Here is a 15,911-nt window from a genome sequence, read left to right on the forward strand (position 1 = left end):
TGAATTATCTATTCTTTCAGATAACAGCTCTATTATTGCAATAGAATCACTACTTTATCCTCAAGATCCCTGTTAGGAATTCCAAATACTCCACAAATATACAAATTATTATGTGCCTATAGGAGATATGAGTGTATAATATACTAATTTACAAGGTTAAACAAACCAAACAATAATAATAATAAAATAAAAATTAATAATATCTAAAAAAAGGTATCTATACAGGGAGTGCAGAATTATTAGGCAAGTTGTATTTTTGAGGATTAATTTTATTATTGAACAACAACCATGTTCTTAATGAACCCAAAAAACTCATTAATATCAAAGCTGAATAGTTTTGGAAGTAGTTTTTAGTTTGTTTTTAGTTATAGCTATTTTAGGGGGATATCTGTGTGTGCAGGTGACTATTACTGTGCATAATTATTAGGCAACTTAACAAAAAACAAATATATACCCATTTCAATTATTTATTTTTACCAGTGAAGCCAATATAACATCTCAACATTCACAAATATACATTTCTGACATTCAAAAACAAAACAAAAACAAATCAGTGACCAATATAGCCACCTTTCTTTGCAAGGACACTCAAAATGGATTCTGTCAGTGTTTTGATCTGTTCACCATCAACATTGCATGCCACAGCAACCACAGCCTCCCAGACACTGTTCAGAGAGGTGTACTGTTTTCCCTACTTGTAAATCTCACATTTCTGCACAGGTTAGTTTTTAATATCAGACCACCAACAGTTTAGCATAACCTCTTTAGCAGTTTTGTAAGTTAACTCTTTCTATTCCTATATACTATTAGGTGAATTATCTATTCTTTCATATAACAGCTCTATTATTGCAATAGAATCACTACTTTATCCTCAAGATCCCTGTTAGGAATTCCAAATTCTCCACAAATATACAAATTATTATGTGCCTATAGGAGATATGAGTGTATAATATACTAATTTACAAGGTTAAACAAACCAAACAATAATAATAATAAAATAAAAATTAATAATATCTAAAAAAAGGTATCTATACAGGGAGTGCAGAATTATTAGGCAAGTTGTATTTTTGAGGATTAATTTTATTATTGAACAACAACCATGTTCTTAATGAACCCAAAAAACTCATTAATATCAAAGCTGAATAGTTTTGGAAGTAGTTTTTAGTTTGTTTTTAGTTATAGCTATTTTAGGGGGATATCTGTGTGTGCAGGTGACTATTACTGTGCATAATTATTAGGCAACTTAACAAAAAACAAATATATACCCATTTCAATTATTTATTTTTACCAGTGAAGCCAATATAACATCTCAACATTCACAAATATACATTTCTGACATTCAAAAACAAAACAAAAACAAATCAGTGACCAATATAGCCACCTTTCTTTGCAAGGACACTCAAAATGGATTCTGTCAGTGTTTTGATCTGTTCACCATCAACATTGCATGCCACAGCAACCACAGCCTCCCAGACACTGTTCAGAGAGGTGTACTGTTTTCCCTACTTGTAAATCTCACATTTGATGATGGACCACAGGTTCTCAATGGGGTTCAGATCAGGTGAACATGGAGGCCATGTCATTAGATTTTCTTCTTTTATACCCTTTCTTGCCAGCCACGCTGTGGAGTACTTGGACGCGTGTGATGGAGCATTGTCCTGCATGAAAATCATGTTTTTCTTGAAGGATGCAGACTTCTTCCTGTACCACTGCTTGAAGAAGGTGTCTTCCAGAAACTGGCAGTAGGACTGGGAGTTGAGCTTGACTCCATCCTCAACCCGAAAAGGCCCCACAAGCTCATCTTTGATGATACCAGCCCAAACCAGTACTTTACCTCCACCTTGCTGGCGTCTGAGTCAGACTGGAGCTCTCTGCCCTTTACCAATCCAGCCACGGGCCCAACCATCTGGCCCATCAAGACTCACTCTCATTTCATCAGTCCATAAAACCTTAGAAAAATCAGTCTTGAGATATTTCTTGGCCCATTCTTGCCGTTTCAGCTTGTGTGTCTTGTTCAGTGGTGGTCGTCTTTCAGCCTTTCTTACCTTGGCCATGTCTCTGAGTATTGCACACCTTGTGCTTTTGGGCACTCCAGTGATGTTGCAGCTCTGAAATATGGCCAAACTGGTGGCAAGTGGTATCTTGGCAGCGGCACGCTTGACTTTTCTCAGTTCATGGGCAGTTATTTTGCGCCTTGGTTTTTCCACACGCTTCTTGCGACCCTGTTGACTATTTTGAATGAAACGCTTGATTGTTCGATGATCACGCTTCAGAAGCTTTGCAATTTTAAGAGTGCTGCATCCCTCTGCAAGATATCTCACTATTTTTGACTTTTCTGAGCCTGTCAAGTCCTTCTTTTGACCCATTTTGCCAAAGGAAAGGAAGTTGCCTAATAATTATGCACACCTGATATAGGGTGTTGATGTCATTAGACCACACCCCTTCTCATTACAGAGATGCACATCACCTAATATGCTTAATTGGTAGTAGGCTTTCGAGCCTATACAGCTTGGAGTAAGACAACATGCATAAAGAGGATGATGTGGTCAAAATACTCATTTGCCTAATAATTCTGCACTCCCTGTAGAGAGTGTCTTCGTGTACCAATATCAAGTACAACTAATACTTAAATATTATTGATTAGTAAAAGCAGCAATTACAGCTCACAGGCAGTTAAACAAGAGATATCTGCAAACAGTACATTTGACTTATACACAAGTTAGATTTTAACATCAGGCCACCAACAGTATAACATAACCTCCTTAGCAGATTATAAGTTAACTCTTTCTATTCCTATATACTATTAAGTGAATTAACTCTTCTTTCAGATAGCAAAATATATTATTACAAATGGAGTTGCTATTTCATCTTTCAGATCCCTATTAGCATTTCACATTTTCCAAGACTATACCAAAAAAAAAAAAAGAAGAAAAAAAATAATAATAATACTGACTTACTAACAAACAATAAATATCATAATTTACTAGTTACAAAATTTAGGAATGTTCAGATACCAGTACCCTAAAAATGGGTCTATGACACCTGTTACTTCCCTATGAATATAATAGTCAGCATATCAAAATATCACTTATTAAGTACAGGTCCCTAGCCACCACTCTTAAGATCCTTTATAGTTTGGTTACTAGTAGAAAGCTTTAAAGAGAAGTATACTAACAGTTGTAAGAGCAGTATTTAGATAAACAAGGTACCCTTTACCATCACTCTTAAGGCCCTTAATTTCTTTATTGGTACTAAAAAGCTTCAGAGTGAGGTTTCCGGGTTAAACAAAGGAATACCCATACCAGGGTAAAAAACAGGAGAGTCCACCTTGATGCCAGGTTTAGTAGTATCATCATGGGAAACAGGGACAGGAATGGCCACTGGGGAATCTTGTTGAAAAACTTTAGTACATGTTTCAGGGTCAAGAATGTCCACTTCGGAACTAGGTTCAATAATATCCTCACAGGGTTCAGTATCAAGAATTACTGTACAGGGAACAGATGTAGTAGAAAATGTAGGTTAATGAGAAGTATCTCCCAAGGAAAACATTTTCTTAGATGCAGTAACAGAAGAACTTTGAGAAGGTGGAGTGTACTGAAATACGCCACTCTCAGGAAGATGCGGAGGAATTGTGGCACAAGATTCCGACTGAAAAATTTTCTGGGGTTCAGCAGGCATACTTATTTGAGTTTGAACTTCAGGGCTAAATTCTCCAGGGACTACCTCTGGAAAACTGAAAGGTTGTATATATGGAACAAAATGATCTTTTGCTTCTAGGACAGGGTTTACAGACATTGAGGCAGCATGAGAGGGATGTAAGGAATCAGCAGTTGAAAACAGTGTTTGTAATTGTAGAGTTTGAGAAGAGAAACCATTAAGTGCTTCAAAAACAGACTGATAGTGACTTGAGACATCATCCAGCTTGGTGTGGAGAGTATCATAATCATAAGGCAAGAGAGGATCTGGCACAACAGAAACTGAAACAGGAGATTCAGGCTGAGGTTCCTCTTTGCACTTCTGAGTTTCTGTAGGCAGAAAGATCTTATTTTTCTTTTTTTTAGAGAGCTTAGATAACTGAGATTTCTTCCCAATATGAGGCTTCTTAGGGTGGTTCCACTGTGGCCTAGAGTACCTTATATCAGTTTGAGAACAGAAATCCTCTTCATCACTGAAGGCATCATTTTGAGATAAAAATCAGCATAGTTCTTGAGGGGACCATTTCTCCAAACAGCAGCCTGTAAACCAGATGTCTCTTCTTCCAGCTCTGAATCTGTCCAATCTACAGAGGCTCTGGGAATATCAGAAATAGGAAGATCAGTATTTCCATGAGAAGTTTCACAATGGGAGCTGTCTGCAGCATCTATATTGTAAATATAGCATCCCAGGATGTCATTATAGCCAATAGGTTGAGGTTTTATCTGATTTTGTGGTGAATTAAAGTTGCGCTCATGCCAGACTAGTGCCAGTTCAGCTGGATCTGTGAAGTCATCCTTCTCATTTACATATTCAGATTCAGTATCACCAGGATGGGAATCACAGACAGGAGTAGTAGATGGTACTCTGGAACAGAAGTCCTGTCTCTTTAAATCTTTAAAGATCTGAATTTTCTCTGCTGAATCTATGAATACATTCTCTTCAGTTACATAGTCAGACTCAGAATCAGTTTCACCAAAATGGAAATCACGGACAAGAGGAGTAGATGAAATTCTAGAAAAGTGGTTCTATCTCTTTAAATCTTTAAAGATCTGATTTTTTCTGCTGAATCTATGGATACATTCTCTTCATTTTCATAGTCAGATTCAGAATCAGTTTCACCAAAATAGAAATCACGAACATGAGGAGTAGCGCATACTCTTCTGTTTTTCCTTTAGGGATAGCTTGGTCTGAGATAGCTTGTATTTTTTTTTTCCCGAGTCGGAACGTCCTCTACCACTGTGGGGTCCTTTTTTTAGGCATAAGCTTTTTGTCATCTGTCATGTTCCAGTAGAAGATTGTGTATCATAGATGCAAAAAATTGCTGCAGGTTCACAGTACATAATATTATTTAGGTCTGTATGACAGAGTAATAAGCAGCTTCGTAATTATATATAATATAAACAGAAGCGAGAACTGGCACTAGGTACAGTATAAATAGTGGAATAAATGGATGATAAGTCTGGTGCTAACCCTACAATATAGACACAAAATATATAAGGTAAGAGAACCTCAAGATTAGGGTTTTAAACAGCACTCATTCCTACTTGTGGTATTATAAAAAAAATAATTTTTATTACAAATATAAGTTAAAAGAGAAAAAGGTAAACACCTTTTCAAAAAAGTAAGTACCCACTAAGCATCTGATCACCTTGTCCCCCTGTTTCCTGGCCGATAGCAGCTCCCTCGGCTTCAGGTGACAGGGACAAGAGACAGCTAATTAAAACCAACAAATATGCACTAAAGTGCTTCCAAAGAGCACAAACGCGTTTCGGCTGTACTATTCAGCCTTTTTCAATGTCGCAGGACAAACCGAGGCCCGGGTGCCACCCTCTTATATAGCACTTACTACCGGTCCAATAGCCAATCATATGCCTCCCTTCAAAACGCCCTTTAATTTACCAATAGAAGGCTAGGTACTAGGGGCGTGTGGGAAAGACTCGTATCTGATAGGTGTAAATACGTCACTCTTGTTAGTAACAATTGGTTATGTATTATTTACATTACAGACTCTGTCTATCTCATGGTTGTTTCCCTAACATTACAAGAATATATGTAGAGCGGACAAAGTAATAATGTGTCTTATAATGTCCGTGATCACACTTAAAGCTTGTAAGTTGGATCCCCTTATAATCAGATGTGAGTCAATCTTATGAGCGCAAGTATTTATAGGCGCGAGTGTTTACATGATATAATTCTCACAATGCACTCCGTAATATGTGAAATCATTGATTCCCCAATGTCTTCTGATTAAAAGTTGAAATTGTTGACGTAGTTACTCCTGTCATATGCATGGCTCAAAGTAGCAAAAAAAAAGATTTGTTCCAGCCACCAATAGTTAAAAAACCTTTATTTCTTCATATGGGGTCTTTTGACAAACATACAACGTTTCAGACCTGCTATAGGTCCTTAGTCATGACTAAGGACCTATAGCAGGTCTGAAACGTTGTATGTTTGTCAAAAGACCCCATATGAAGAAATAAAGGTTTTTTAACTATTGGTGGCTGGAACAAATCTTTTTTTTGCTACTTGGAGTACTTGCAGGATAAGGCAGATCCTGGGTTCCGTGCCCCACAAGCCACATATCTGTTGGTGCTGTTTTCCACAATATGCATGGCTCAGCCATAGGGTAAACTGGCCGTAAATAACGATTATTAAGGTTAAACATGTTACACATATATTCCCTATGTAGATTTAAAGTGGTATACGTATCATCTCTGGTATGATAGACTGACATCCAGCAGTTTGAAACGACAATAAAACCACCGTATTCTAAACTTGGATAGCAACTTAAACCTTTCACTATTGTTATATGAGATATCAATGGCATGCTCGCTGTTTCATGCATGTCAATAGCCTGTTGATAATTGTTAATCTTGCTATGTGTGTACCCAATCATACATGTTCATAAATTGTATTTGTAGTTATCAGTTCAGTAGCAATCATGTATAATCGTTTAATGATGAATAATGACAATTATTGTTGAACATTAACGGTACACAGTAAGGTGATACAACAGTTAACTCATTACTATATTATAGGGGGACAGTAGTGATTATATTACTGTGCACTGATGATTTGTTGGGTGAATAGGCATATTGTTATCCAGTTGTTTGTGCGCTAGCAGGCGTTATTCACGTAAGCTATAATTTCTCATATCCTTCTTATTTCATAATACCAAAACCTCATATGTCTAGATTTATAATTGTAAGTAACTGTAGTGAGATCCATTACTATCAAGTTTATCTATAACCAATCATTAAGTCTGTTCAGTTTTAATTAAGGTTTTATATAAGTATATCAATATCTAAGTATCAGGTTATAAGGCAATGGAGTGTCAATAGACTTTAAGGAGGAGGAATTGATATATTTATTTTGCAAGTGCAAAAGCAAAACCACTTATACAGAGATCGATAGCCTAAGGATTAATATGTACAGAAAGGTTACCCTGTTCTTAGTTGACCATAACATTAGTGTTTTGGTAAAGAGTGTATATTTCTTAGCCTATCATTGTGGATTTAACTTATTAAATCAAAGTTAAATATGATGATGACAATTATAGGTGTGAGCCATGTCTTTAATCCATGAGTATCAAATATGAGTCTTATTTTAGTTGCACTTATATGTTGGTTGACACTTTATTTGTAGAATACAATAAGTATATATACAAAATTCCACATTCCACAATTGAATTGAAACCTAAGTTACATTTAAAGATGAAGTCTATGTAATCATCATTAATCTGTATAGGTAAATATCAAAAGAAAATGTTTTCCTTTCTTTAATGCCTTAGTATGATAATACATATGCATCGTTTTTTGGAAGATAAGCAGTGTAACTTAGTGTATTATATTTAGTTAAAAGATATCAATATAAATGCAATACCTATCCGATGATAACGAGTCATTGGGGATGGACATAAAGGTAGTTATAAAAAGTGCTATGGGCAGCATTTAGACATCATATTTCATTTTATATATCTTCTACTAGAGTTATTCTTAGTCATATGGTAATAATAACCTTATGATTATAAAAGATGAACTCTCATAGTGGGATTATACTTAAATATAACTCTGAATTATTTACATTTGTTTTTGTTCAAAATGGTAGAATACAAAATTAAATAGATTACAGAATACAGATACTACAGATTGTTAATCGTATATTTTCATAGAAATACCCAGTAATTGTTAGCTTCATTTATTCCGTGTGGCATGACTGTATTTAATTTAAATATCCAGCCTATTTCCTTTTGTAGCAGAATGTTTTCAGTGTTTCCACCTCTAATACTTGGTTTTACTCTTTCCAGGCCCCAGCATTTGAAAGATGTAGTCTTACCTGCATGATGTTGCAGGAAATGTCTAGCTACACTTGTAATTTGTTTACCTTCTTTCTGATCTTTCTGGGCATTGAGTATATTACTGAGGCGTTCTGTGACTCTGGTGCTCAATTAACGAGTTGTCATGCCTGTGTAGATCAAATAACATGAGTATGACAAACAGTATATGACATTGGATATATTGGTTCATGTTGTCATTGAACACAATCATCTCTTCCGACCATTGTGTTCAATGACAACATGAACCAATATATCCAATGTATCTCCCACTGGTCCAGGTATATGGATGACATTCTCCTCATATGGGAGGGTCCCATTGAACTATTGAATGAATTCATCCAACTACTCAACACCAATCCCTTTGGATTATATCTAACATATAACGTTAGTTATGATAAAGTTCAATTTTTGGACCTGACCATATCTAAGAATAATGACGAACTAGTGACGGAAAAATATAGAAAAGCCACCGCTACAAATAATATTTTACATGCACAGAGCAATCATCATCCGTCTACAATCACCAGTCTCCCATACAGTGAATATCTTAGAATAAGGAGAAATTGCACAGACATAAATTCTTTTAAAAAATCAGCATTAGAACTGAGAGAAAGACTCCTCCAACGAGGCTACTCTAGGAAATTACTAGCGAAAGCTTATCAGAAAGCGCTAGCTAAAAATAGGTCAGATCTTCTCAAACCTAACAATAAAAAATGTGTATCAGAACCAAATACTATTAGATTTATATCTACTTATAGTAATCAAAGTGACAAAGTGAGTTCAATTGTTAAAAAACACTGGCAATATACACAATGGTTAGTACAGCAACTCGGGAGTATAGTGCACGTGAAGACAGGGTCCTGCCAAGTCCCCCCAATTCCAATGATAGATATATATTTGTCCACAGCACTGTGTCTTTCAAATTACTTTATTCTCTGTACATTACAGGTATACAAACAGCGATGTTTCGAGTGTTGCCACTCTTACTTATGCGTAAAAGTGGCAAAACTCGAAACATCACTGTTTGTATACCTGTAATGTACAGAGAATAAAGTAATTTGAAAGACACAGTGCTTTGGACAAATATATATCTATTGTTAAAAAATACTGGCATATAAAGTGATGAACGGTTAAAAATGTTACTACCAGATAAACCGTCGTTTACGTTTAGATGTGCCAGGAACTTAATGGACAATCTCCCGAACAGCCACTTTGATAGAAATAGGAATGAGAAACCAATCCATCAAGGCTCTACCCCATGTGGCCATTGCAAAACCTGTCAATTTATGATCAAAAAAGATTTTATCACTGACAGATTTTCCAAAAAATGGAAAATTAAAACTCATATTGACTGTCAGAGTGATAATGTCATATACTGTTTGTCATGCTCATGTAATTTGATCTACACAGGCATGACAACTCGTAAATTGAGCACCAGAGTCACAGAACGCCTCAGTAATATACGCAATGCCCAGAAAGATCAGAAAGAAGGTAAACAAATTACAAGTGTAGCTAGACATTTCCTGCAACATCATGCAGGTAAGACTACATCTTTCAAATGCTGGGGCCTGGAAAGAGTAAAACCAGGTATTAGAGGTGGAAACACTGAAAACATTCTGCTACAAAAGGAAACAGGCTGGATATTTAAATTAAATACAGTCATGCCACACGGAATGAATGAAGCTAACAATTACTGGGTATTTCTATGAAAATATACGATTAACAATCTGTAGTATCTGTATTCTGTAATCTATTTAATTTTGTATTCTACCATTTTGAACAAAAACAAATGTAAATAATTCAGAGTTATATTCAAGTATAATCCCACTATGAGAGTTCATATTTTATAATCATAAGGTTATTATTACCATATGACTAAGAATAACTCTAGTAGAAGATATATAAAATGAAATATGATGTCTAAATGCTGCCCATAGCACTTTTTATAACTACCTTTATGTCCATCCCCAATGACTCGTTATCATAAGAAATATACACTCTTTACCAAAACACTAATGTTAGGGTCAACTAAGAACAGGGTAACCTTTCAGTGCATATTAATCCTTAGGCTATTGATCTCTGTATAAGTGGTTTTTGCAAAATAAATATATCAATTCCTCCCCCTTACAGTCTAGTGACACTCCATTGCTTTATAACCTGATACTTAGATATCGATATACTTATATAAAACTTTAATTAAAACTGAACAGACATAGGCCTAGATTTGGAGTTCGGCGGTAGCCGTCAAAACCAGCGTTAGAGGCTCCTAACGCTGGTTTTGGCCGCCCTCTGGTATTTGGAGTCAGTGATTAAAGGGTCTAACGCTCACTTTTCAGCCGTGACTTTTCCATACCGCAGATCCCCCTACGCCATTTGCGTATCCTATCTTTTCAATGGGATCTTTCTAACGCCGGTATTTAGAGTCGTTTCTGAAGTGAGCGTTAGAGCTCTAACGACAAAATTCCAGCCGCCTGAAAATAGCAGGAGTTAAGAGCTTTCTGGCTAACGCCGGTTCATAAAGCTCTTAACTACTGTACCCTAAAGTACACTAACACCCATAAACTACCTATGTACCCCTAAACCAAGCTCCCCCCACATCGCCGCCACTCGATTAAAATTTTTAACCCCTAATCTGCCGACCGCCACCTACGTTATACTTATGTACCCCTAATCTGCTGCCCCTAACCCCGCCGACCCCTGTATTACATTTATTAACCCCTAACCTGCCCCCCACAACGTCGCCGCCAGCTACTTAAAATAATTAACCCCTAATCTTCCGACCGCAAAGCGCCGCCACCTACGTTATCCCTATGTACCCCTAATCTGCTACCCCTAACACCGCCGACCCCTATATTATATTTATTAACCCCTAATCTGCCCCCCTCAACGTCGCCGACACCTGCCTACACTTATTAACCCCTAATCTGCCGAGCGGACCTGAGCGCTACTATAATAAAGTTATTAACCCCTAACCCGCCTCACTAACCCTATAATAAATAGTATTAACCCCCTAATCTGCCCTCCCTAACATCGCCGACACCTAACTTCAATTATTAACCCCTAATCTGACGACCGGAGCTCACCGCTATTCTAATAAATTGATTAACCCCTAAAGCTAAGTCTAACCCTAACACTAACACCCCCCTAACTTAAATATAATTTACATCTAACGAAATAAATTAACTCTTATTAAATAAATTATTCCTATTTAAAGATAAATACTTACCTGTAAAATAAATCCTAATATAGCTACAATATAAATTATAATTATATTATAGCTATTTTAGGATTAATATTTATTTTACAGGCAACTTGGTATTTATTTTAACTAGGTACAATAGCTATTAAATAGTTAAGAACTATTTAATAGTTACCTAGTTAAAATAATAACAAATTTACCTGTAAAATAAATCCTAACCTAAGATATAATTAAACCTAACACTACCCTATCAATAAAATAATTAAATAAACTACCTACAATTACCTACAATTAACCTAACACTACACTATCAATAAATTAATTAAATAAACTACCTACAATTACCTACAATTAACCTAACACTACACTATCAATAAATTAATTAAATACAATTCCTACAAATAAATACAATTAAATAAACTTGCTAAAGTACAAAAAATAAAAAAGAACTAAGTTACAAAAAATAAAAAAATATTTACAAACATAAGAAAAATATTACAACAATTTTAAACTAATTACACCTACTCTAAGCCCCCTAATAAAATAACAAAGCCCCCCAAAATAAAAAATTCCCTACCCTATTCTAAATTAAAAAAGTTACAAGCTCTTTTACCTTACCAGCCCTGAACAGGGCCCTTTGCGGGGCATGCCCCAAGAATTTCAGCTCTTTTGCCTGTAAAAGAATAAATACAATACCCCCCCCCCAACATTACAACCCACCACCCACATACCCCTAATCTAACCCAAACCCCCCTTAAATAAACCTAACACTAAGCCCCTGAAGATCTTCCTACCTTGTCTTCACCATACCAGGTTCACCGATCCGTCCTGGCTCCAACATCTTCATCCAACCCAAGCGGGGGTTGGCGATCCATCATCCGGTGCTGAAGAGGTCCAGAAGAGGCTCCAAAGTCTTCCTCCTATCCGGCAAGAAGAGGACATCCGGACCGGCAAACATCTTCTCCAAGCGGCATCTTCGATCTTCTTCCATCCGGTGCGGAGCGGGTCCATCTTGAAGCAGGCGACGCGGATCCATCCTCTTCTTCCGTTGTCTCCCGACTAATGACGGTTCCTTTAAGGGACGTCATCCAAGATGGCGTCCCTCGAATTCCGATTGGCTGATAGGATTCTATCAGCCAATCGGAATTAAGGTAGGAATTTTCTGATTGGCTGATGGAATCAGCCAATCAGAATCAAGTTCAATCCGATTGGCTGATCCAATCAGCCAATCAGATTGAGCTCGCATTCTATTGGCTGATCGGAACAGCCAATAGAATGCGAGCTCAATCTGATTGGCTGATTGGATCAGCCAATCGGATTGAACTTGATTCTGATTGGCTGATTCCATCAGCCAATCAGAAAATTCCTACCTTAATTCCGATTGGCTGATAGAATCCTATCAGCCAATCGGAATTCGAGGGACGCCATCTTGGATGACGTCCCTTAAAGGAACCGTCATTAGTCGGGAGACAACGGAAGAAAAGGATGGATCCGCGTCGCCTGCTTCAAGATGGACCCGCTCCGCACCGGATGGAAGAAGATCGAAGATGCCGCTTGGAGAAGATGTTTGCCGGTCCGGATGTCCTCTTCTTGCCGGATAGGAGGAAGACTTTGGAGCCTCTTCTGGACCTCTTCAGCACCGGATGATGGATCGCCAACTCCCGCTTGGGTTGGATGAAGATGTTGGAGCCAGGACGGATCGGTGAACCTGGTATGGTGAAGACAAGGTAGGAAGATCTTCAGGGGCTTAGTGTTAGGTTTATTTAAGGGGGGTTTGGGTTAGATTAGGGGTATCTGGGTGGTGGGTTGTAATGTTGGGGGGGGGGGGGTATTGTATTTATTCTTTTACAGGCAAAAGAGCTGAAATTCTTGGGGCATGCCCCGCAAAGGGCCCTGTTCAGGGCTGGTAAGGTAAAAGAGCTTGTAACTTTTTAAATTTAGAATAGGGTAGGGAATTTTTTATTTTGGGGGGCTTTGTTATTTTATTAGGGGGCTTAGAGTAGGTGTAATTAGTTTAAAATTGTTGTAATATTTTTCTTATGTTTGTAAATATTTTTTTATTTTTTGTAACTTAGTTCTTTTTTATTTTTTGTACTTTAGCTAGTTTATTTAATTGTATTTATTTGTAGCAATTGTGTTTAATTAATTTATTGATAGTGTAGTGTTAGGTTAATTGTAGGTAATTGTAGGTAGTTTATTTAATTATTTTATTGATAGGGTAGTGTTAGGTTTAATTATATCTTAGGTTAGGATTTATTTTACAGGTAATTTTGTTATTATTTTAACTAGGTAACTATTTAATAGCTATTGTACCTGGTTAAAATAATTACAAAGTTGCCTGTAAAATAAATATTAATCCTAAAATAGCTACTATGTAATTATAATTTATTTATTTATTTTTTTTATTTTTTTTTATAATTTTTATTGAGGTTGTGCGAAAACAATACAACTTATAAGAAACGACATATCATGAGAGCAAACATACATATTACATTTCAAAAATGCAGACTTCCATATACACAGAAGGATAAAATTCCCATCAATAATAAATCTAAAGAAAAAAAAACTGGAACCTCTTTTTATCTATTTTACATAGATTAGAACTAGCAGCTTGAATGATCACATTTGGTTTTATAAGCTTATGTAAATAGTATGAGAAAATATATAAGTAGAATTATACTAGAAACTCAAGCAATCCTGCGGCACTAAATATGATAACCAAGGTCAATACAGTACAGAACCACAGGAATTATTAATTGAAAACAGTAATTAGGTTGCGGCATGGGTTAGATGAGCCGCGTATTTAGACCTCCTAGATTAGGAGGTATATTGTTATGGGGGGGGGATCGGAGGTAGGTTGAATTTTTAACTATTAGGTACCGACTATAGACAGATTTGATGATCCTGCAGCTAGGCTGTACAAATAGGGCAGGAAAAAGCGAGAAAACAATAACGACAACCTTAATTACGCTGGCTGGTGCGTCATAATGTAGATTTTGCCATTAGCTTAGTTAGTCCACTGCTTGGTAAGACTAGCGCTATAGATAGGGATGTGGTCTCCGCAAATGCAGAAGGCCCTGTATAGGACCTAGTAACTCTTCAGTGCAAGCTATAGTATCTGCTGGGTTTAATTCAGAGCCAAACAGAACACTCCCCAACAGTCCAAATCCTAGTTACATGAAAAAAACAAATAGGGAATAGGTCAACCACGGGGCATGGGCCCTATGCCCCGCGGTGTTAGGCATAAAATCTCGACATACAGTTGAGCGCACGTATAGGTATATACATTTTCAGGGTAAATACATTATAGAAAGCGTGTCTGGGTGTACCTACTGTTGTTAAAATATGCACTGAGTCCAAGTTTTGACTATTGGGATACTGAGGATCCCAATAGTATCCACATGAGTAAATGTGTGGGTATATACTATAGGGGTATCCTAAAGGGACTAGTAGTTAACATTATAAGATTGTGTTACTGTGCCTGACTCAAAATGCTAGGGCAAGAATAATAAACTAGTAACTAATGGGGAAGAGCTGAAAGAAGAGAAATTTAAAAACCAACAACAGGCTTAACATCATGCAAACGTATGTGGAGCTATTGAAAAAAAAAAAAAAAAAGAATCACATTATTTATCCCATGCCCTCCCTTTTGAATAGGACATTATAGGGGGGGGGGGAGGTGGAAATTTTAGGCATAGCAAGCAAAATATATCAGATATGAGCCATATGCTGGTAGTTGTAGAATTAATGAATACAATGGGAACACTGATGAAGGCCTATGTTGTGCATACACAGTTGCCTAACTCAAAGGTCTAAATTACAGGTGAGAGGTAGCACTCCACTAACATCATGCGAGAGGAGGTCCCGCTGCCCCGGCCGCTGACAGCCAGACCCCCCTATAATAAAATTAGCAATGAGACCTAAGCTAGGCAAAGAAAGAAACAGGGTAATGCAAAGGCATAATTATGTATTATTAATTTTCACATATCACAGTAAATATAAACATTCCCCAATAAACAGTCACAACAGTTATAACAGGGGTGAAAATACTTCAGGTTAACTCATGCAGCAGAGATATAACAATTCCAAAAACTGGCAACAAGAGCTGTATGTGACATAAAGAGTCAGTAACAAAATGTTTGTATATAGGCTCACAGACTGCCTCATGCTGGGACAGATCCTCTAGTTGTTAACTGGAGCAATAAAAGCTATTATCACAGATATGGAGTCTATGGAAAATGTACATATAAAACTGAAGGTCCGTAGCTCCAATGGATCTAATGGATCACCTCTAACACAGCTGTGCAAATATGAACTGGTTGTAGTACATATACAAGCCATGGAAAGTGGTGTGTTATAAATCTGTAGTGCAGGTTACAACGCATATGTGCTCATACATATCCTAGGGTTGACGGTTTAGGTGCATCACATACAAAAATTCTGGAGCCCAATTTATAGTTGTGGGAGCAGTCTGTGTTAACACTCTTGACAGAAGTATACATGTGAGCGATATGCGGGCTGCAAAGGGTACTCATAGGATAGAGAGGGTGTTCAAGGGACAATAGACATCTGAAAAATCAAGGTCTCTAAACTCTAACTATATACACGTTATTATGGACTCAGATTAAGCATGTAAAAGTGTGCTGACACCAGAAAGTACCGACCTGTCTATCCCACACC

Source organism: Bombina bombina, chromosome 2 (genome assembly GCF_027579735.1).
Source record: "Bombina bombina isolate aBomBom1 chromosome 2, aBomBom1.pri, whole genome shotgun sequence".
NCBI lineage: Eukaryota > Metazoa > Chordata > Amphibia > Anura > Bombinatoridae > Bombina > Bombina bombina.